Genomic DNA, 22,900 nt, shown 5'->3' on the forward strand with positions numbered 1-22,900 from the left:
CCTCCGCTTTTCCAGGGAAAAGAGCTCCAGTTTCTCTAATCTTTCAGCATATGAAAGGTTTTCCATACCTTTTATCAATCGCGTTGCTCTTCCTCTCAAGTATCGCCATATCCTTCTTTAGGTACGGCGACCAATATTGGACGCAGTACTCCAGATGCGGGCGCACCATCGCCCAATACAACGGCAGGATAATTTCTTTCGTTCTGGTTGTAATACCTTTCTTGATAATACCTAGCATTTTATTTAATACTGAATCGTAATTGTATACTTCACGGTATTTCTTCATACTTGTTCAGCCTCGATCGACAGTGTCAATTTGTAGGTAGCTCTGGCGCTGTGACTAATCTTGAAATTGAATCTGGAAGTTCGTTACTAGTCGTTATCGTTAATTGTGATGAAAATATGAGAATTTGCTGGTAGTGTTCATCGTCATTAATATATGATCATTTAATCTCACATACTCTGTAATTAGTTTATAAAATTATCTGCTATCAATAAAATTCATATATCTAGAGTTATTTATCTTTTTTTTTTTTTGTACTACGGCCCGCTGAAAAGTGCTGAAATACCCAATTCAAAATAATGAAGAAAATAGACTTAGTAGATAAAGACAGGTTGTTCACCCTCTCCAAGGTAGGGAGAACGAGATTGGCACTCTCTAAAGTTGAAAGGGGATAGATTCCGTACAAACGTAAGGAAGTTCTTCTTCACCCAGAGAGTGGTAGAAAACTGGAACGCTGTTCTGGAGGTTGTTATAGGGGAAAACATCCTCCAGGGATTCAAGACAAAGTTAGACAAGTTCCTGCCAGACCAAAATGTACGCAGGTAAGGCTAGACTCAGTTAGGGCACTGTTTTTTGACCTAAGGGCCGCTGCGGGAGCGAACTGCTGGGCAGGATGGACCACTCGTCTGACCCAGCAGCAGCAATTCTTATGTTCTTATGTCAGAGGAAAGGCCCTGCCTGGGCTGGCTACAAACAGCCTCTTTCCAGCACTGATCAGCTGCATCTGCTGCTTCAGGTAATGGAGAGAGGGCTGGAGGGGAATTTGCAACTCAAGACCACTGCTGCTTTGGGGACAGGTTTTTTTTTTGCCAGCGATTTTTTTTTTTTTTTGCTGGGTGGGTGACAGTACTGGTTGCTTAAGTGCTTGTTTATCAGGATTCTACTGTATATAGGTACTTATTTTATACATATGGCAATGGAGGATTGAGTGACTTCCCCAGGGTCACAAGGAGCAGCCCTTGGATTGGATCCCACAACCTCTGGGTGTAGAGGCAGCAGCTCTACCACTAGGCCACTCCTTAAAACAAAGTGGGGGACAAGAAGGAAAAATGGAAAAGAGGTGAAATCTTCAATTGAACTAAATAAGAAAAATAAATAAATACAATGGAATGGAATTGCTTCCATAGAAGTGTATGCGGTTTGGTCCTCAATCTCACTCTTTGGGTTGGCGATCTATGCTAATGGCATAGCCAGACACCCATCTTTGAGGGGCATGAGAACACTGTCCCCTGTTTGACATCATCCCCTCTCTTGCAGGCAATCTGGTATCTCTCAACCCCTTCCCCCCTGCAGGCAATCCATTGTCTCTCAACGTCCTAGTTACCTCCGTTCTTCGCCAGTAGAGAGCAGCAATTCGTACAGCCCTAGAACCTTTCCTCTGACACAACTTCCTGTTTCCACATAGGCAGGCAAATCCAATAGAAAGAAGCAGAGCAGGCCTGGTCTTCTTTTCTAGAAGGATTACTGTGCGCTACGGTTGTCTCGACCTTGTATTTCCATGGATATGGTTTGTTTTTTTACACCATTGGGACTCCTGATGCAGGTTGTAAAGCCAAAACACGGTCTGTGTTGAGTCCTTCATTTGACAGATGTTTTTATGGATGCCAAGACTGTTTTATGCATGGCTGAGTGGTTGCTATTAAAGAGGGTTTGAAGACCAGGCCTGATCTGCTTCTTGGCTGTTATTTGTACAGAGGTTACTGTCTCCATTGTGGTGGTCCACATAGGCAGGACCTGAGCAGAGCAGCATGTATGAGTCGTTACTCACTGCCAGTGAAGAATTCGTAACGGGATCTGTTTATACCTTCTCAGTGTTATGCTTTATATGTATATATGAGAGCATCTTGGAGTTTAAAATTGGCTTTATTTAGCTCAAATCTTAATTAAGGTCAGATTAAAGAAATATATAGAATCTTACAATCTCTCTGTCTCAGTAAGATGTTGTATTTAATGTTTCCACACATTCAATTCTACATATTTACCCTTGTTTAGTGAATGAGCTTGAACTTTGCTAGTTGCCGTCAGACTAGTACTGCTCTAAAAAGGGTCTGATTTAAAACAGAATTTGACTGTAGCGGCATTTCTCACCTATGCCTCCCCCCCTTTTCCCGGCAAAGCATCCTTCTCCATGGCATATCTTTCCAGTCCCCTCTGCAAGGCTGGAAGCTACCAGTTCTCTCTCACAGTCTCATTCTCCATCTTCTCCTCTCTTCTTAAAGTTCTGGAAATCCATTGTTTTATAGAATTGGTCTCCATAGCCTTTAATAGTAAGTCCTGTCATTGGCTAGTGATGGGCTAACATGGAAGTAGTGGAGCTTGGCAATTCATGATTGGTCCAGCTTGTTGAGGATTATTTTTCTCCTATTTTCCTCATTATCTTCCTCTTTCTCCCTTATATCCATTTCTCTTTGTTATTCTCTCTCTCTCTCTCTTTTTTTTTTTTTTTTTGTATTTATATCACATTGGTGTATTTATCAAAGGTGGCTTAGCAAATATGTAAATTAACAAATTACTCAAAATAAAAGTCCCTACTCCAGTTCAAAGGAAGCTTAAAGTTTAATGAAGTGTAGTGAGTTTGTCCCTTCCCAGGAAAGTGTGCGACTGAAATTTTTCATTTGCAACTGTTTTGCATTACAGAAAGTATTCCCAGGAAAGTCTTATTTTGCAACTTGAAACACAGTGTGCAATATCTCCTTGAGTGAAATGGTGTGGTGGCTGTATTAGTCCACTTTCCAAGGTAATACACTTCTCCCTCCGTATCCACGAGGGTTAGGGGCAGAGCTGGCCCGCGAATATTAAAAAACCGCGAATAACATTTGGGCCGGTTCTGCCCCTAACCCCCATTTCCCCCCCCCCGGCTATTTTAAGCCCTGTAAGCCCCCCCCCCCCCTTAAGCCTTACCTGCCCCATGCAGATCGCTCACAGGAAATGGCTGCTATGAGATCCCGTAGTCTCTCGAGCCATTTCCTGTGAGCAATCTGCACGGGGCAAGAGCGTGGGAAGATTGCTCCTGCCCCGAAATCCCGCTAAACCACCAGATAAGGCTTAAGGGAGGTGGGGGGCTTACAGGGCTTAAAATACCTGAAAAATTAAAATGGGTTTTTGGGTTTAAAACCGTGAATAACCGAATCTGCAGATGCTGTAACCATGGATTCGGAGGGGGAAGTGTATATAGAAATAAAACAAAAAAAAGGCAATAAGGTGATACCTTTTTTATTGGACTAACTCAATGTATTTTATGATGAGCTTTCGAAGTAAACTTTCTTCTTCAGATCAGAAATAAGCAAATGTTGACAAATATCAGTATATATAAGGACAACTTACATAGAAACATAGAAGATGACGGCAGAAAAGGGCTACAGCCCATCAAGTCTGCCCACTCTGCTTACCCACCCCCTGTCTATGCCTTAATGACCCAATTTCCTTATCTTGACCCTCGTAGGGATCCCACATGGGTATCCCATTTATTCTTAAAGTCTGGCACGCTGTCTGCCTCGATCACCTGCACTGGAAGCTTGTTCCAATGATCAACCACTCACTCTGTGAAGAAATACTTTCTGGTGTCGCCATGAAATTTTCCGCCCCAGGGATAGTTTCACAGGAAGAGGGAGGGGTGGGTGGGTGAGCAGGAGACAGACAGCTGGGCGTCTCCTTGAAATTGATGCCTGCTAAATGCTTTAGGTCCTGAAAGTAAATCCGTTCCCTGATAGGAGGTCCACACCAGAGTTTGCAAGTAGCACGTGTCAGTCATGACAGACTGTGATATGTTAACAGAAATTAAGAAGACTAGTGATGGGAGATTTCAGTTAACCCAATACTGATTTTATGAATGCCAGGCAGTTAAAGTATCTCTAGATGCTAAACTAAAATGAGCAGTTGCCAGGGTCAAATGTCTGCTTAATGTGTAGATATTGGAAGTCCAGATCAAATATACTATATGTATTAAAAAATAGAGGTGGGCAGTCAGAAATTTTTTCTTTTGTGTCATTTCTCGTGCCGTTTAGGAAAATGCTCATTTTATTCAAGTTTTCATGGCCATTCGGTCATAGTAACAAGGTAACATAGTAAATGGCGGCAGATAAAGGCCTAAACAGTCCATCCAGTCAACCTAACAGTCACATGCATTATAAATTCATGATTAAATTGTCTTTTTTTTTTCTTTGATATTTCTGGGACATAGACTCTAGAAGTCCACCCAGAACTGTCCTTAGGTTCCAACTACTGGAGTTCCTGTCAAAGTACTCTCCAGCCAATCTAAGCCATCTTGCCATTTGCGGGATTCAGACCATAAAAGTCTGCCCAGCGCTGTCCAAATTACTGAAGTTTCTGTCAAAGCCCTCCCCAGCCGATCCTAAACCGAATTGCCATATAGGGGACACAGACCAGGCAAGTCTGCCCAGTACCGGCCTTGGTTCTTCATTTTATGCCTTTCATTTTCTAAATAGAGATCATCCCATGCATCCCACTGTTTTCATCTCTACCACCTCCCTCGGAAAGGTTTTCCAGGCGCCAACCATCCTTTCTGTGGAAAAGAATTTCCTAACATGATGGCAGATAAAGGCCAAATGGCCCATCCAGTCTGCACGTCAACAGCAGCCACTATCTCTTCCTCTCCCTAAAAGATTTCATGTGTCTGTCCTCCATTTTCTTGAATTCAGACACAGTCTTTGTCTCCACCACCTCTACCGGGAAACTATTCCACATAACTCCCTTCCTTTCTGTAAAAAAGTGTGTCTTTAGATTACTTCTGCGTCTATTGTCTCTTAACTTCATCTTATGCCCTCTTATTCCGGAGATTCCTTTCAAATGAAAGAGACTCGTCTATGTACATTTATGCCATGTAGGTATTTAAACATCTCTTTCATATCTCCCCTCTCCTGCCTTTCCTCCAAATTATACAGATTGAGATCTTTAAGTCTGTCCCCATACGCCGTATGAGAAAGACCACCAACCATTTTAGTTGCCATCCTCTGGACTGACTTCCTCTTGTTTATATCTTTTTGAAGGTGTGGCATCCAGAATTGTACACAATATTCTAAATGAGATCTCACCAGAGTCTTATACAGGGGCATCAATACCTCCTTTTTCCTACTGGCCGTACCTCTCCCTGTGCACAATCCTAGTTTTAGCCATCACCTTTTCAACCTGTTTGGCTACCTTACCTTACCACACTTAAAGGTTTTTTGTTAAATAACTCGCCTGCTTCCATCTATTTTCAAGGGATTGTTGTCTATTTATCCATCCCTACTTGAGAATTGTCCTCTGTATCACTGGCATTCTTCTGTTCAGAATCCTGTACCTCTTTTGCTTGCAAGTTTCCTAAAGATATGTTGCACTGTAATACAGTTGTACCTTTGATGCCTTTACTCAGAGACCTTTTCCTCCAAATGGCTCTATTTGGTGAAAGGGAAAATTAGATAGTTTTATGTATTATAGAAAATTCAAAACAGATGGCCAACTGCTACCAAGGCTTGTGTAATAGTATCTCAGGATTCTGGTGGTATGGAGAAACCACTTGTCATTCTGTTTTGTGGTTTATGAAGTTATCGGAGCTCTGAGATGTCACTGAAACCATATAATTCACAATTGCCTATCTGTAATTCTTAGTCTACCAGACGTGGGCACTGAAATCACTATGGAATTTCATACAGCATTCTCTATAGTAAATTTCGCAAACCATGATGGAAAACTCAGATTGATCTATAGTGTTTGATATGTCAGTTTACATTGAGCTCACAATGCAATAAGTTATTCAGATCCACAGCTTTGTTAAGAAATGCAACGGTCATGCATTTGGGCTGTAAAAAAACCCCGAGGGAATGGTGCAGTTTAGGGGGTGAAGAACTTTTGTGAATGAAAGAGGAGTGGGACTCGGGTGTGATATAGTATGTGATGATTTAAAGGTGGCCAAACAGGTTGAAAAGGCAGCTGGAAAGAGCTAGAAGGACACTAGGGTGCATAGGAAGAGGTATGACCAGTAGGAAAAAGGAGGTATTGATGCCCCTGTATAAGACTCTGGTGAGACCTCATTTAGAATATTGTGTACAATTCTGGAGACCACACTTCAAAAAGATATAAACAGGATGGAGTTGGTTCAGAGGAAAGCTACTAAAATGGTTGGTGGACTTCGTCATAAGGCATATGGAGACAGACTTAAAGATCTCAATATGTACACTTTGGAGGAAAAGTGGGAGAGGGTAGATATGATAAACACATCTTAAGAAGGATATGGCGTACTCGAAAGGGTCCAGAGGAGAGCGACACGTCTGATAAAAGGTATGGAAAACCTTTCATACGCTGAGAGATTGGAGAAATTGGGTCTCTTTTCTCTGGAGAAGAGGAGACTTAGAGGGGATATGATAGAAACTTACAAGATCATGAAGGGCATAGAGAAAGTGGAGAGAGACAGATTCTTCAAACTTTCAAAAAATAAAAGAACAAGAGGGCACTCGGAAAAGTTGAAAGGGGACAGATTCAAAACGAATGCTAGGAAGTTCTTCTTTACCCAACGTGTGGTGGACACCTGGAATGCGCTTCCAGAGGACGTAATAGGGCAGAGTACGGTAATGGGGTTTAAGAAAAGATTGGATAATTACCTACTGGAAAAGGGGATAGAGGGGTATAGATAGAGGATTACTGCACAGGCTCTGGACCTGTTGGGCCGCCGCGAGAGCGGACTGCTGGGCACGATGGACCTCAGGTCTGACCCAGCAGAGGCATTGCTTATGTTCTTATGTTCTTAAATACCTACATGGCATAAATGCGCAAGAAGCAAATCTGGACTTCCCTTTTTTGAAATTATCCAATCCTTTTTAAAACTCCGTTAAGCTAACTGATTTCACCACATTTTCCGGAAAATAATTCCAGTGTTTAATTACATGCTGTGTGAAGAAATATTTCCTCTGGTTTGTTTTAGATCTACTACTTAGTAGCTTCATCGCTTGCCCCCTAGTCCTAGTATTTTTGGAAAGAGTGAACAAGCGTTCACATCTACTCTTTCCACTCCACTCTGTCATATCACCTCTGAGCCGTGTCTTCTCCAAGCTGAAGCCAGCCACTGGTATAGTGAGACAGCATAGCGAGCATTGTGTATGACAAAACATAGTATGGAAAACATAGTATTATATAGACAAACATAGCATGGTAGACATAGTATACAATTATGGCTAACCTAGTATCACATGACAATATGATATGTAACATGGTAGAACCTAGAGTGGTAGATATGGCATGGCAAATATTGTGTAGTGGACATAACATGAGAATTTGTAGCACAGTAGATATAGGGGTCCTTTTACTAAGGCACGGAAGTGCATCTTAGTACATGCTAAAAATTAGCATGTGCTAAATGCATCCATTATATCCTATGGACGCGTTAGCACGCGTTCAAATTTAGTGCGCATGAATTTTTACCGCACGTTAAGACGCACTAGCGTGCCATAGTAAAAGGACCCCAGAGTGTGGCAAATATAGTATGAAAGATATAACGTATAGTATAGTAGATGGAGAGAAAAGGTGACGGTATGACAAAATGTGGCAAAGCATTGTATAGCAAAAAACATGGTGTGGTTGGACATAGTATACACTTCTCCTCTGTATTCGCGGTTTCTGCACTCGCGATTTCGATTATTCGCAGTTTTTCCATGAGTGCAGAAACAGGAACTAAACTGAAAAACTAGTCCTCGCTCCCGTCCCCACAAACTACACCTCCCAGGACTGCCCTGTGAGAGAATGTGCCTTCCCACGCAGAGCGCTGTAATGTGAGTGCCGTGACTTTCCGCCTGAGCAACTGGACTTGCAGCGGCTTTGGAGGCAGGAGTGTGAGGCCGCGGCTGCTCTGTCGGGATTCCAAGGAGTTGGAGAGGAAATCCGTGGTGGGCTGCCTCCCCTCTCCCGCCCCCTCTGCACTCCCGTCTGGTTCCAGAGGCCACGTAGGGACCAGCTGAGGCTAGTCCGTCCCCGTTATGGGGAAGCTGCCGACATGCTGAATATGCAGAAAGTGTGGGAGCTGGTGGATAAAGCTGGTGAATATGGCTTCCTCCGGCCAGGGAAGAGGTACCCCCTGGCTCCCCCTGCCCACCATGCCCCCTCTCTCTCAGCTGCTGAGGAGGACCCGTCATGGCAGCGCTGGGCTCAATTTGAAGGAGGCCGTAGGCTGGGCAGGAAAGGCTGAAACACCATATGATAAGTTATTTGCAGTTTTTACGTATTTGCGGTTCAGTCCAGCCCCAATCACCATGAATACAGAGGGAGAAGTGTATAGTAGATAGCACGGTGGGATCTTGCACAATGGGGCACTTGGTAGGGTAGAGCATTATATGATGGACAATATAAAGTATCAAGAGCTAGTGCAAATGGCAAGGAGAGGGTTAATATGATCAGTTCTATGGGCTCTATTAAGAATTTTTGCAGCTGTATTTTTGGAGTAACTGAAACCGTTAAAAGAGTTGATAGGCAGGCCATTAAAGGACATTACAGTAATCCAATCTACTTATTACAGAGGCATGAATCATTAATTTCAGTGTTTCCTCATGCAAAGATTCCTTAATAGATCTGACCTTCTGAAGGACATAGAAAAAGAATTTGACCACAACTGTGATCTGCGGCTTAAAGGTAAGATGAGAGTCCATACTTATACCTAAGATATTAATTGACTCCTTTAGAGTAATTATGGTGTCACTTACGAACTGAGTGACATTTGAGGTAAGCTCTGCTCATAAACCAGATAAGCTCTGACCTATTAAAGCAGAGCCAGTGAGTACTAGAGTTTAGTCAATGGTTTAGGGACCCAAGCGAGGTGCCAAGGAACCGCTAAATGTGACAACTGTAACTTTGCTTCCCTTCCTCCTCTTCCCTCTTGGTGCCATGTTCGTCAAGTATATCTATCAATTCCCTTTAATGTATTAGAATATTTTTTAAATCTAATCTTTTATTCTATTAACTATTTTGTAAACCATTTAGATTCTTGAGATAGACGGTGTATCAAGTAATTAATAAACTTGGAAACTTGAAACTGAAAATCATTATCATAGAAATGAGAGACTGGTCAAGCAAGGCCCTCTGGTCAAAGACCAGTGCCCTAACTGAAACTAGCCCTACCTGCGTACATTCTGGTTCAGCAGGAACTTGTCTAACTTTGTCTTGAATCCCTGGAGAGTATTTTCCCCTATGACATAGAAACATAGAGTATGACAGCAGAAAAGGGCCGACGGCCCAACAAGTTTGCCCACTCAAGAACCCTCCTTCCTCGAAAATCCATCTTTTAAGCATTCCTCTGGAGCGACTCCACCAAACGGTCCCATCATCCCTTGAAGTCGAGTGTGGTACTGGCCTCAACTACCTGATGTGGAAGACCATTCCATCGATCAATTACCCTTTCGGTGAAGAAGTATTTCCTGGTGTCCCCATGAAATCTTCTTCCCCCCTGAGTTTTAGCGGGTGCCCTCTTGTCGCCGTGGGACCCGTAAGATAAAAGATTTCTTCCTCCACCTCAATGCGGCCCGTGATGTATTTGAATGTTTCTATCATGTCCCCCCTTTCTCTGCGCTCTTCGAGAGAATATAAGCACAGCCTGTTCAGACGTTCTTCATATGGGAGATCTCTGAGTCCTGAAACCATCCTAGTGGCCATTCGCTGAATCGACTCCATTCTCTTCACATCCTTTTGATAATGTGGCCTCCAAAACTGAACACAGTACTCCAGGTGAGTTCTCACCATGGATCTGTATAACGGCAGTATAACTTCAGGCTTTCGGCTGATAAAGCTTCTTCTAATGCATCCTAGCATTTGTCTAGCCTTTGCTGACGCTTTCTCCACCTGATTGGCAACTTTCATATCATCTCGGATGATTACTCCCAAGTCCCGTTCTGCTGCAGTTCTTGTTAGGTTTTCGCCATTCAGGGTGCCTTCTAGCTTGTTAGTCAGACTCCGGCAGAGCGTTCCAGTTTTCCAACACTCTCTGGGTGAAGAAGAACTTCCTTATGTTTGAAAGGGGATAGATTCCGTACGAACATAAGGAAGTTCTATTGACAAAGGTGTGAGGAAAATTTAAAATAAATAGAGAAGAATCCTAAATCTTTTGACTCCTTACAAATGTTTCTGCTTGAATGCAACAAAGAGACTGCTCTTCAAAAAGATTTCTTTCCATATTTTTGTGGCCAAGGCAATGCAGGCAGAGAGAGAAACTAGCTGTTTTCAAAGAATGTTGGTTTGTTTTTGTTTACTACAAAACAGTATTTTCCTATCTTGAGTCAGCTAATTGAAGCCTGTAGACATTTTTCCATACCATTCAAAATATCATTCCAACATGTATCTGTCAAAAGATGCTGTCAGCTTCAAATGATCTGTATAAGTCTAGTGTTCTCCTTGCCACTGAAGAAAAAGATAGCAAGTGGCACCACAGTCTTGTCCAAGTTGTCCATAGCTTTGTACCAGTTTCCAAGTCAATCTAGCATCTTCTTCAGTGTCTGTGGCTTTATCACAGGAGTTAACATAGCAGCTCTGTCGGTAATAGTAGCAACATATCTTATATTCACCAGTAGAGTAGGGTGGGGTAGGGTGGAGGAGTAGTCATATATCCAGCTGAAACCTTCCACCCAATGTGCAGTGTTGACCAAAAAAGCAAACAAGATGCTAGGAATTATTAGAAAAGGGATAGTTAACAAGACTAAGAATGTTATAATGTCACTCATTGGTGTGACCTCACCTTAAGTATTGCATTCAATTCTGGTCTCCTTATGTAAAAAAAAAATATATAGCAGCAGTAGAAAAGGTTCAAAGAAAAGCAACCAAGATGATAAAAGGGATGGAGCTCCTCTCGTATGAGGAAAGACTAAAGAGGTCAGGGCTCTTCAGCTTGGAAAAGAGACGGCTGAGGGGAGATATGATTGAAGTCTACAAAATCCTGAGTGGTGTAGAACGGGTACAAGTGGATCGATTTTTTTACTGCATCAAGATGTACAAAGACTAGGGGGACACTCGATGAAGTTACAGAGTACTACTTTAAAACCAATAGGAGGAAAAATGTTTTCATTCAGAGAATACATAAGCTACGGAACACATTGCCAGAGGATGTGATAAGAGCGGTTAATGCAGCTGGTTTAATAAAAGGTTTGGACAACTTCCTGGAGTTAAGTCCACATAGTCTGCTTTTATGACAGACATAGGGGAAGCCACTTCTTGCCTTGGATCAGTGTCATGGAATGCTGCTACTATTTGGTTTTTTGCCATGTACTTGTGACTTGGATTGGCCTCTCTGAAGACAGGATACTGGGCTAGATGGACCATTGGTCTGACCCAGTAAGTCTATTCTTATGCTCTTAAAAGACACATTTACAAAGCCTAGAGCAGTGGTCTTCAAGAAGGAGTGATCTAGTGGTTAGAACTGCTGCTTCAGTACCCCGAGTTTGTGAGTTCAAATCCCACTGCAACTCCTTGGGACTCTAGGCAAGTCACTTAACACTTCATTGTCCCAGGTACAAAATAAGTACCTGTCTAAAATATGTAAACCACTGTGACAGGCAAGGGATCTGTCATTGCAATGCAGTTGCCACAGGAGGGAGCTCAGTGTCCATGAAGGGGAGGGGGAGGGGGAGGGGAACAGTATATGGGAAGAATTGCAGGGCTAATAAGAGGTTGCCTGAACTTTCTTCTTTAGAATCAAGGATTCTCATGGTTGATAGCAGGTTAGTGGTACCTGCAGGCTGCTTGGGAAGTTGCAGAGCTGGCCACGGTCCAAAAAGGTCCTGAAAACCTTCATCCAATTAAGACTGGTGCTTGATCCAGATGAAGTTCTGTGGTATTACCTTCCAAATTTTGAGGAGTGCACCCAAGCCTTACCACACCACACTACACAGAAAGGCGGTTTGTCAAGTCCCATCTCTTTTCCCTTTGAATTTTAATAAAGTGAGGGAGAGCTGCCAAACATCTTCCCTTATTGGGTCATGATACTGCTGACCAATGTGTGTCAATGACCTCCATCCCCACCAGCCCATCTTCAAACTCCACTGGGGGGTATCTTCAAGGTTATGAGCATTTCCAAATGCATTCTTTTACATCTATTGAGAAATACCTTGTCCTTGAAGCATGTGGCTCTTCTCCCATCCACTTTTTCCTTTCTGTTCTGAGCTGGATAGAGAAGCAGAGTAGCAGAAAAGACAAGACAGAAAGACAATGGGGGCCGCTCCGGAGGTCTGGGGCTGCCACTGGCCCCCAAGCCTTGCATTGAAGAGGAATTCATTATAAAAAGCATAAACTTCCATGTGATACTAACAACAAACATTTTTTGAAAGCTATTACCAGCACCCGAGAGACTGAATGCCAGAGTTGTCAAGTTATTTTCTCTGCTAGTTTTTTAGAACTTCATTGTCGTTTTAATCTTTGCAAGATTTTTACTTGTCGTCATTTCCTTCCGTATCATTTTTTCCCTATTTGTTTCCTTTACTGTCACATATTGTATTTTGCCCCCCATTTCCCTTAAGGGTTTGTTCATGTCTGTCATTTTGTTTATGTTGATGAGGTCATCTCCCCATAACGAGAAATGTATTACTTGTTCATCGCTTTGTATTAAGATTAAGTGATTCATCAAATTTTAATAAAGCTTGAAATTAAAGGATATGCACCGATTATGTATGTAATTCTTTAGAATAATGGCATATGTAACCCCTTGTTTGAGTATGAATATCAGGTAGGCTACACAAACATGCTTTTTATTGACTGATGGAGGTCAGGGCCGGAGCTTGCAAAGCTGGAAGGCTGGATGACATTTGAATCCCCATACTGCACACTCTTCTTTCAGTCAATAAATCAGTCCACAGGTCTAAAATGCTCAAAACGGTGGAGGGTTTACTGAACTTGGATAGCCAAATCGGTGGCGTAGCGAGAGTGAGAGGCGCCCGCCTCCCCCGCCCTAGGCTTTGTTCCCCCCCCTGATCCTGCCTGTTGTGCACTCCCTTCCCTTCCCCCGTACATCTAGATGTGACTCCTTCGGCTCTTCCTCTGACGTTATTTCCTATGAGTGGCACCCGGAAGTGACACCAGCAAGAGAGTTGCGACGAGTTGTTGACCGCCATAAACAACTTCTTTGACTAGAAGTATGGGGGAAGGAAGAGGGGGGCGCGCACATGGAGGGGAGGAATAGGAAGAGGTGGGAGAGCGGAGAGGAGGAGGGGTGTCGGTGCCCCCTCCATCATGGTGCCTGGGGCAGATCGCCCCCCTTTCCCCCCCTTACTACGCCACAGAGCCAAATAATAAGGGTAATGACTCCAACAACTATTTATAGCAAATTTCCAAGTTTATTCTATATTCGATATACTGACTATCAATGAGTATCAGATCGGTTTACAGTGTAAAATGACAATATTAAAATTTAAATAAACGTAGTTCTACAATAAAAGAAGAAAAAAAAGTCATTAACTAAGTATTTACATAATTAACAGACAGGACTTAGACTGGTTTGACACATAGGGCTCCTTTTACTAAGGTGCGCTAGTGTTTTTAGCGCACGCACGAAATTACCGCGCGGTATGCTTCTAGAATAACGCCAGCTCAATGCTGGCATTAAGGTCTAGCATGGGCGTCAATGTAGCTCGCGCTATTCCACTCGTTAAGGCCCTAATGCACCTTAGTAAAAGGAGCCCATAATATTGTAGCCTGAGCCCCTAGTTTGCACTTCTTAAATCCATGTTGTGAATCCAATCTGCATTTCTTGCTTCCATCTTTGTGCAATTTGTGGCATAACAAGAACCAGAATACAACCGAATATAGGAAATCCAAGCCAAAGTTTGAACCTCATGTAATCTCATTTTTTTAATGGTAGGTTTAATTCATTTTCCTGCATTTGTCTGGGTCCATACTTGGTTTCACTGAATGACCTTTTTTGAACATAAGATGCGCCAATACTGGGTCAGATCAAAGAACCATCAAACTTAGCGTTCTGTCTCTGATATTGGTCGGTCCAGGTTATTAAGATCCAGCAGGTTAGGGTGGGAGAATAAAATACATCGAAGTTAAAAAAAAATTAAAAATTAAAAGGAAGGTGAAAAGGAGACGGAAGGAAACAAATGGAAGGTGTCGCTTATTAAAAGCGGTTCAAATTCTTCCTTGATCAGAGGAGGGGTGGGAGAAGCGTTCCTGTCTCATGTTAGAAATGCGTCTCGGAATAAGAATATTTTGAGTTTGCTCTTAAATTTGCGGAGAGATTCTTCTGATCGGAGGGAGAGAATTCCAAAGTGTGGGCGCTGTGGCGGTGACGATCGTATTGCAAGTGTAAAAGAGCTCTTTGATTGGGTGAATAGTCAGCATGTTTTGTAAAGAAAAGTCTCAAAGAAAAGAGGTACAATCTCCCTTAGCATGCATTAGATTTCCAGCTCCTCTTTCAATCTTTGTAAGAAGAGAAAGAAAATGGCTGTATCACACTATGGGATAGTACCACTGGTGAACTTTCATCTTCAGTTGCTGTAATTTCCCCAGACATTTCCTAAAGATCAGACAGAGGCAACTGCTGTTGAATATTTTCCTTTGATAACTGTTTGAGAGGGACCAGGATAAGTTACAAGTGCCAAACTCCCAGTGAAAGAATTATTTACGATGCTGACGTTTTGAACTTATTGCAGCAAAACTTTTTCTGTCGGTTTGGGAATACTGCCAAGACCTAGTTGTGAAAGACTGCTAAATGTTTTGGGAATAAGAGGGGACATCCCTTCCTCTCTGCTGCTAGTCAGCAAATATAGACCTTTGTGGTTGCTTTGTCACCCTGGGGGATCCAAGAGGAAAGCTCTCTAGAAGAAAAATGAAAGTGCGGCAGTTAAAAAAAGAATGGACCAGTGCTTTGGATATACTGGTGAAAGCAGAGAGGATTAGTAATGGATGTTCTTTCATTGTACCATTTCAAAAGAAACAACAAAAGTTTCCCATGGATCAGAGTGCTCTCTTGTGCTTTAAATAGTCTCTTCAGGCTGTACTAGGCTGTTGGCGTGAAAACTCTTTGTATAGCTTCTTATTAACTACACCTACCTAGTAAAATGGGGGCATTGTGAGACTCAAAGGTGAAGGGGAGAAATATGTAGGAACTGAAGTACTGGGAGGTGACCACAGAAAACAAAACCAAATAAGTCTGGAGGTGTGGTAGACCCTAATCAATTTTCAGAAGATTGTGCTCGCGAGGAGCTCGCTAAATTGAGATGGACGAAGCAATGGGGCCGGATGGTATACATCCGAGGGTACTGAAGGAGCTTAGGGAAGTTATGGCAGCTCCGCTGGCTGACCTTTTCAGTGCTTCTCTAGAATCGGGAGTGGTGGGAGATTGGAGTACTGGAGAAGGGTAGATGTGGTCCCTCTCCACAAAAGTGGAAGTAAGGAAGAAGTAGGGAAGCTTGAAGAATGGTCTGAAATTTGGCAGCTAAGATTTAATGCTAAGAAATGCAAGGTCATGCAGAAACCCAAGGGAACAGTACAGTTTAGGGAGTGAAGAACTTCTGTGAATGAAAGAGGAGTGGGACTTGGGTGTGATAGTATGCGATGATCTAAAGGTAGCCAAACAGGTTGAAAATGTGATGGCAAAAGCTGGAAGGATGCATAGGGAGAGGAATGGCCAGTAGGAAAAAGGAAGTACTGATGCCCCTGTGACATCTCATTTAGAATATTGTGTACAATTCTGGAGATCACAACGTCAAAAGGATATAAACAGGATAGAGTCAGTCCAGAGGAAGGCTACTAAAATTGTTGGTGGTCTTAAATGTTCACAATAAGCTTAAACTTAAGATTGTTCGATACATCGATGTAAATGATTAGAGTATCAATACATTCACAAATTTGGATTTCATTATCGAATCATCTGCGTCTTCATCTGAATCCTCCCCCTCTTTGCCTGCAGCACATACTTCCTGTATTATCTCCTCTGTTGAGAGCACCCAATAACCTGAGTCCTCTTTGCTTGCATCCAACCAATCCTGAATATCATCTAAAGTTACATCAGTCTGCCCTCCTTTATGCAGCATATGATGAAAATCTGTCACCTCAAAATCATATTCAGGATCACTACTATTAGAGTAGTTTCAAAAGATAGTCCTGCTTAACCATGTGTATTGATGATTCTCAACTCTGGTTTCCATGCTTCCCCAAAAGGCAAGATTTTCAGGATAATCAAGGTAAATAAATTAACCCAATTCTAAGGCAGGATGTATATGAATCTATTTCAGACATTCTTAATAATCATGCATATGATCCCCTTGTAAGAGCTTTAGGAACTGGTGTTAACAATCGTGGTTACACATCATAACCTTTAGGTAGCAGTTCCTCTTCTTAGACATGTTGAATCCTGGATAGTCTGGACACTAGGAATAGGTCAACCTACTCTCCGAATGAGTAATAACTCTACTCTTTCTTTCCAATTTCCACATAACTCACCAGTTCTTTTGAAGTGGGAAACCAAAGAAAGTCATCCATGAGGATTGGGACAAGTTCTGACAAAGTCTCTAATTTGCCCTGTCATTCATGTTTGTTTAATGATTTTTTTCTCTCTCGCCTGTGTACATTGAGAAATAGTACCAGAGACAGATGGCATTCATTATCTGAAAAGCCAGCTGCATATTCTTTCATTCATAGCTTTGTTCTCTGATCCAATGTCTCAAGCCTGTTGGGATCTATATCAGTGGATTCTACAGTATTTTAGCACAAAACTACATGGTCAAATACACTAACATTTGAAAGCTTTCGTGTGGAAGATTTTTTTAACATCTTAGGATAAAAACTTATATTGAAATAAAACTTGTACCGTAACTATGGTAAATTGTAACCTGTTAATTGTATATTATGTATCTTAACCTGTGACCTGTTGGTCAAGATCCAAAAAGGTCCTGAAAACCTTCATCCAATTAAGACTGGTGCTTGATCCAGATGAAGTTCTGTGGTATTGCCTTCCAAATTTTCAGGAGTGCACCCAGACCTTACCACACCACACTACACAGAAAGGTTAATTGTATATTATGTATGTTAACCTGTGATCCGCTCTGTTCTCATTGGGGAGAATGGGATAGAAAATGAAATAAATAAATAAATTCTGATGGGTTCCCGCTAGAACTTCTTGTCCTCGCAGTAGGAGGCTGTGGCAGGGAGGGGGGACTTCTGGGGCAGCCGAGGGCAGCGTGTTCGCTCGCCCTGCCCGTGGCCCAGTGGGTGCAGCGCTGAAGACAAAGGGGGTAGAAAAGCACTAGACTCCACCGGGGGTGGAGGGAGAGGGTAGTACAGAGATGCTGGACCGTGGAGATGGGGAGGAAAGAGTAAGAAGATGCCACACCTCTGTGGGAAGAAAGAAGGGAACATATGAACAAAAGGATTGCTCTACTACAAGATAGCTTGTAAGGTACACAGAGCTAGTGTTGAGTATTAAGGTCTCGCTCATCTTCCTCAATTCAAGACCAACACTGCGCTTTCAGTTTTTGGGCCTCTTCTCCCTCGAACAGAGGAGATTGAGAGGGGACATGATTGAAACATTCAAGGTACTGAAGGGGATAGACTTAGTAGATAAGGACAGGTTGTTCACCCTCTCCAAGGTAGGGAGAACGAGAGGGAACTCTCTAAAGGTGAAAGGGGATAGATTCTGTATGAACATAAGGAAGTTCTTCTTTACCTAGAGAGTGGTAGAAAACTGGAACGCTCTTCCGGAGGCTGTCATAGGAGAAAATACCCTCCAGGGATTCAAGACTATGTTAGACAAGTTCCTGGCGAGCAAGAGCGTGCGCTGGTAGGGCTAGTCTCGGTTGGAACTTGAAAATCAATTAGAAAGAATGATAATGTATTGAAATGACTAAGAAAACATATGGAAGAGATTAAAAAATCCAATGAATTGAGATCCTGGAAATGACTTTGAAGATGTTATTAGTATATTTATTTATTTATTTATTAAAGATCACAGAAACAGTATGAAAAATTAGAAGTAGAAACAGTGTGAAGAATACAAAAAAAGAGATTAGAATAGGGGATACATTTGGGTGAGCCAGTGACGAGGGCTGCCACACTGTACTGCAGTGGACAAGTGGCATTCTGAGATTCCCCTTGTGTCTTTTAAAAGTATCATAAGCTGCTTCATAAGGCATGATATAAATTTAAACAATATTTTGAAAAACCTTTGAGTGGATTGATATTATAGAGTGCCTAATAGGATTGTGATTTTGAAGTATTTAGGCAGCTGATTCGTAAAACTTTTATCATGCAATATTTAGATCATTTTAGTGTTTTAATTATTGGCTTCTATCTTTTTTAGTTCTATTCAACTTCTTGTATTGTATTTTTTTAACTACTGTAAACCGCATAGAACTTTACGGCTTTGTGGTATATAAATTGATTATTATTATTGGTGGCTTTAGCCAAATTAGAAAAAGGAAAATGATATAAAAAAGGACCGATGATGAATACACCACCCCAGTAAGGGTATGAATGAAAATTGAGTAATGCCCCAGGTGTATGACATTCTATAAGTCCACACAGTGGCATAGTGAGGGCAAGTGGCATCCCTCCCCTGCTTCTTCTCTACCCCCCCCCCCGCTCCTTTCCACCCACCCCCCTGCCGCATACGTGCCCCTTTCCCTTCCCCCATATCTTTTAAATTTTCCAGGCAAGAGCAACAACATAAACTTGCTGCCCGCGTTGTGTTGGCTATCCCTCTGACATCACTTCCTAGGTGCGAGACCTCTGCCCTACCTGTGGCCCCTTCTATCTCACCTGTCCCGCCTCCCATTAAACTACTTCCATTTAAACTGCTACCCATTAATCCGCTTCTTCACCTGCTGTTTGCACCCCCTGTTGTTATACCTACATTCTCGGATTTATCCTTTACGCAGATTGTCTTGACCTTCTTCCCTGTTCCATTTTGTCCTGACTGTACCTATTTTCGCTGACTGTACCATTTTTTCGCCGATTGTACCACAGTTCGCTGATTGTTCCTTTTTTCTCTATTTGTACCATTTTTCTCTGGCACCTATTTTCTCTGATTGTACCTTTGTATCATTTTTGCTGATTGTCCAGCCCTTCTTCGTTGTAAACCGCCTCGAACTACTATGGCTTTGGCGGTATATAAGAAATAAAATTATTATTATAGAACAGTGTGCAGGAAGATGCACATGCAAAATCTGATTAATGGCAATCAACTGCAATAATAGATTATTAACATCAGTTTATTGCCAGTTAATGGCTTATTAGCTAATTCATTTTCATTCCGCCCATATATCTTGTAACTTCATGACAACTCTTCTGTAATCCGCTTTGAACCGCAAGGTAATGGCGGAATAGAAATCACTAACGTAATGTAATGTAATTTGAGTGTCATATATAGAATCTGAGGAATAGTGCCTAACTGCAAGGGGGTGTGGGCCTGCCTCCAACTTAGAAAATTTTATAAGTTATCTATTTGCATGGTCCATGTGGATGGGCACTTTCGATATGACATCCACGTCAGACGCACAAAAATCCAGTACCAAACATGCCCATTTCCAAAACTGCAAAATGTCTATCTTTTTTTTTTTTTAAAATGGCTATTTTTCAGATGTGCGTTTATCTTTTTGAACCATTTTTGAAAAGTACACGTCCAAAAGAAAAACACAAAAAACCCAAGACATTGGGATGTTAATGGGGACCAGCAGTTTTAGTAGACTGGCCACTCAGACATCCTAGCAGAGCAGTGAGGCACCTGAGGGGGGCACTGCAGTGAACTTCAAATAAGAGGTCCCAGATACACATCTCTCTAAAACCCTCTTATATTATATGGTGAGCCCTCCAAAACCCATCAAATACCTGTAGATTACGTCAATAGCCCTTATACCTGCAGGTGTCACCCACATGATGGTACAGAAGGTTTTTGGTAGGCTTCCACCACAAGTGTAGTAGTAAGAGTAGGATATAGGCTTCTCTGATGTTCATTGCACTGGCCACTAGGCTACTCCAGAGACTTGCTTGTTGCTCTACTAGGACTGGCCATAATATCTGCAGCTGTCATATAGGCTGGTATTGTATGTACTGTTTCATTTACATCTTTGGGGGTGGGAGGAGGTCAGTGACCACTGGGTGAGGGTGGGGGGTTATGCTAACATCCCTGCAATCTAAAAGGTCATTCTAGCTGTGGTTCTTGCTGCTATTGCCCTTATGCAATGAATGCACAGCAAATTACGATACCTAATGTTAACATCAATTTTCAGCTTATGAATACGACTGATTGTAATTCCTGTCAAGTAGTTTATGGTATTTGTTGTCCGTGTCATAAACTTTATATTGGACAGATCAAAGAGCCATAAAACTCGGGTTAGCAGAACGTCCGAGCTGTATTCGGCCCAATAAAACAGAATTCCCTTTGGTAAATCATTAGCATGAACGACGGCACTCCATTAACGATCTACGGTTCTGTGTGATTAAACAATTCAATTTTTCACGAGGTGGCAATGTCTCTCATTTTTTAATTTACCACGAGCAGCATTTGATTTTTTTTTTCCTTGTAATTCCCAAGGGGCTAAACGAGGAAATAGAACGGGCGACATTTTGTTAGTGTTTACCCAGCTGTTCCTTTGAATCGCTGCTGGGCGATTTGATTGTTAGCCGACGTATCTTTTATGACGTTATTTAAATTTTAACGGCCCTTTTACTCCATGCTGAAGATGTTCTTTCATTGCTGTTCTTTCATTGCTGCCTTGTTGGTAAGCTGCTTGCACTCTTTATTCCCCCCCCCCCCCACGCTGGAAGCCTTAATTAATATTATGTAGCAGTGTGAAATATCTAGTATGAAAGAAGGATTTTGCATAGCATTTTATTCTTTAATCCCCAGCTTGGAGATCTTCTTCATGACATAGTGAAGGTGAAGAAAGCTTGAATGTGTGGATTAGCTCCGCTTGCAGCGAAGAAACTTTGTTTGATTGACATTTGATTGAATTCTTTTTGATTTTTTATGATTTTTGTTTTTGATGTTTAGTTTTCTTTGACTGTTGTTTTGGGTATATGGACATTGAACACCGGTTTAGTTCTCACTGGGGGTTTTGAAGGTGTGCATCACAGGACTAACGGAATTTGAAGTAGTGACATTACAGCTTGCTGCCATACAGCCTCTCCTGGTCAAGATAAGTAACATCTTTCTCTGCTTCTCTGCCATTTTGATATATATTTTTGAATGACTTTTGATGACACTTATACCATCTAGGAGGGTGCGATGATGTGTGGCATATTGCTTCATTAACGCCGATGCCGGTATGATAGCGGTGTTTTACTGAGCACTTTTAATCATTTATACCAGAAAATGTTCCAGACAAACTACTGAACATGTGGTAGGCAAAGAATGGGCATATTCAGGTGTGCATGCCAAGTTTAAAGTTAAATTTCTTCCAAAAATTATTTTATTTTAATTTTTATTTAAAGTATGACAGTATTTCTTAGATTTTTTTCTGGTTGCTTCAGAATTCTGGTTAATTGAGTTCCGGTTAACAGAGATTCTGCTGTATATATTTTTTGTCATCTTTAAACGGCAAGATGAGCTATCACCTGTTCAATTATGTCTCTGTCATACTTAACCTTTCCATCTTTCTCCCATGGTATACATATTTTGCCAGGTGTTATTCAGCCTACAAGGGTCAGTGGTTTTAAAGCCTCTGACAGCCATGGATTGAATGTTCTGTCCCCATTTTATGTGGGCATTTACGCAGTTTCTTGTATAAAAACTATTATAAGTGCTTAAGCTAAGATGTAAGAGTAAAGTTTGCTTTGTGTACTTAAATCATCAGAGGGCTTTGCTTCTCCCAGAGAGCTTGGCTGCAACCCCATAGATTAAGTCGGCCCCTTCTTGTTCAGTTTGAGAGAAAACAGTTGCCATATTTTGAAAGACTGCATAGCTGTATGAGAACCTGAGTTTAGCGTTGTTCCCCCATCAGGTTTTCATCCTTCATTTCTAACAATCTAACACAGCTTAGTTTTATACCTAAGTCTGGAGAACAGTGTTATTTTCACAAGGTGTGGACACACTCCCAGCTCCCTTTTTGGATAGGGAAAGCTGGTAGAGCAAGAAGATTCTGTGACAGAGTTGAACTGTCTTGAAGTCATCAATTGTGAGTGTTTATTCTTTACTTCATGTTATTAAAGAAATCTGCTCAAAAACTACAGAGTTTGGCTGATAACACTGAGATTACAGAAGTAAGGGTTAACAATAGGAGCCTCTTACAATTGCCAATATAACTCAGAGGAGTTCTTGCTTTCAGTACAAAACATAAGAAGTAAGAATAGCCTTACAGGGTCAGACCAATGGTCCATCAAGTCCAGTAACCCATTCTTTTTTTTTTTTTTTTAAATAATTTTTATTGGTAAAGCAGCCAACAGCAAAACATGAAACATAAACTACAGCACCAGTAGCCCTTTCTCACAGTGGCCAATCCAGGTAACTAGTACCTGGCTAAAACCCAAGGAGTAGCAATATTCTATGCTACCAATACAGGGCAAGCAGTGGCTTCCCCCATGTCTTTCTCAATAATATACTATGGACTTTTCCTCCAGGAACTTGTCCAAACCTTTCCTAAAACCAGCTACACTATCCATGTTAAGACTGTACAGTGAGATTTAGTCAGCACACTGAATAAGACCTAGTTATTTAATGCT

This window comes from Geotrypetes seraphini, chromosome 19 (genome assembly GCF_902459505.1).
Source record: "Geotrypetes seraphini chromosome 19, aGeoSer1.1, whole genome shotgun sequence".
NCBI lineage: Eukaryota > Metazoa > Chordata > Amphibia > Gymnophiona > Dermophiidae > Geotrypetes > Geotrypetes seraphini.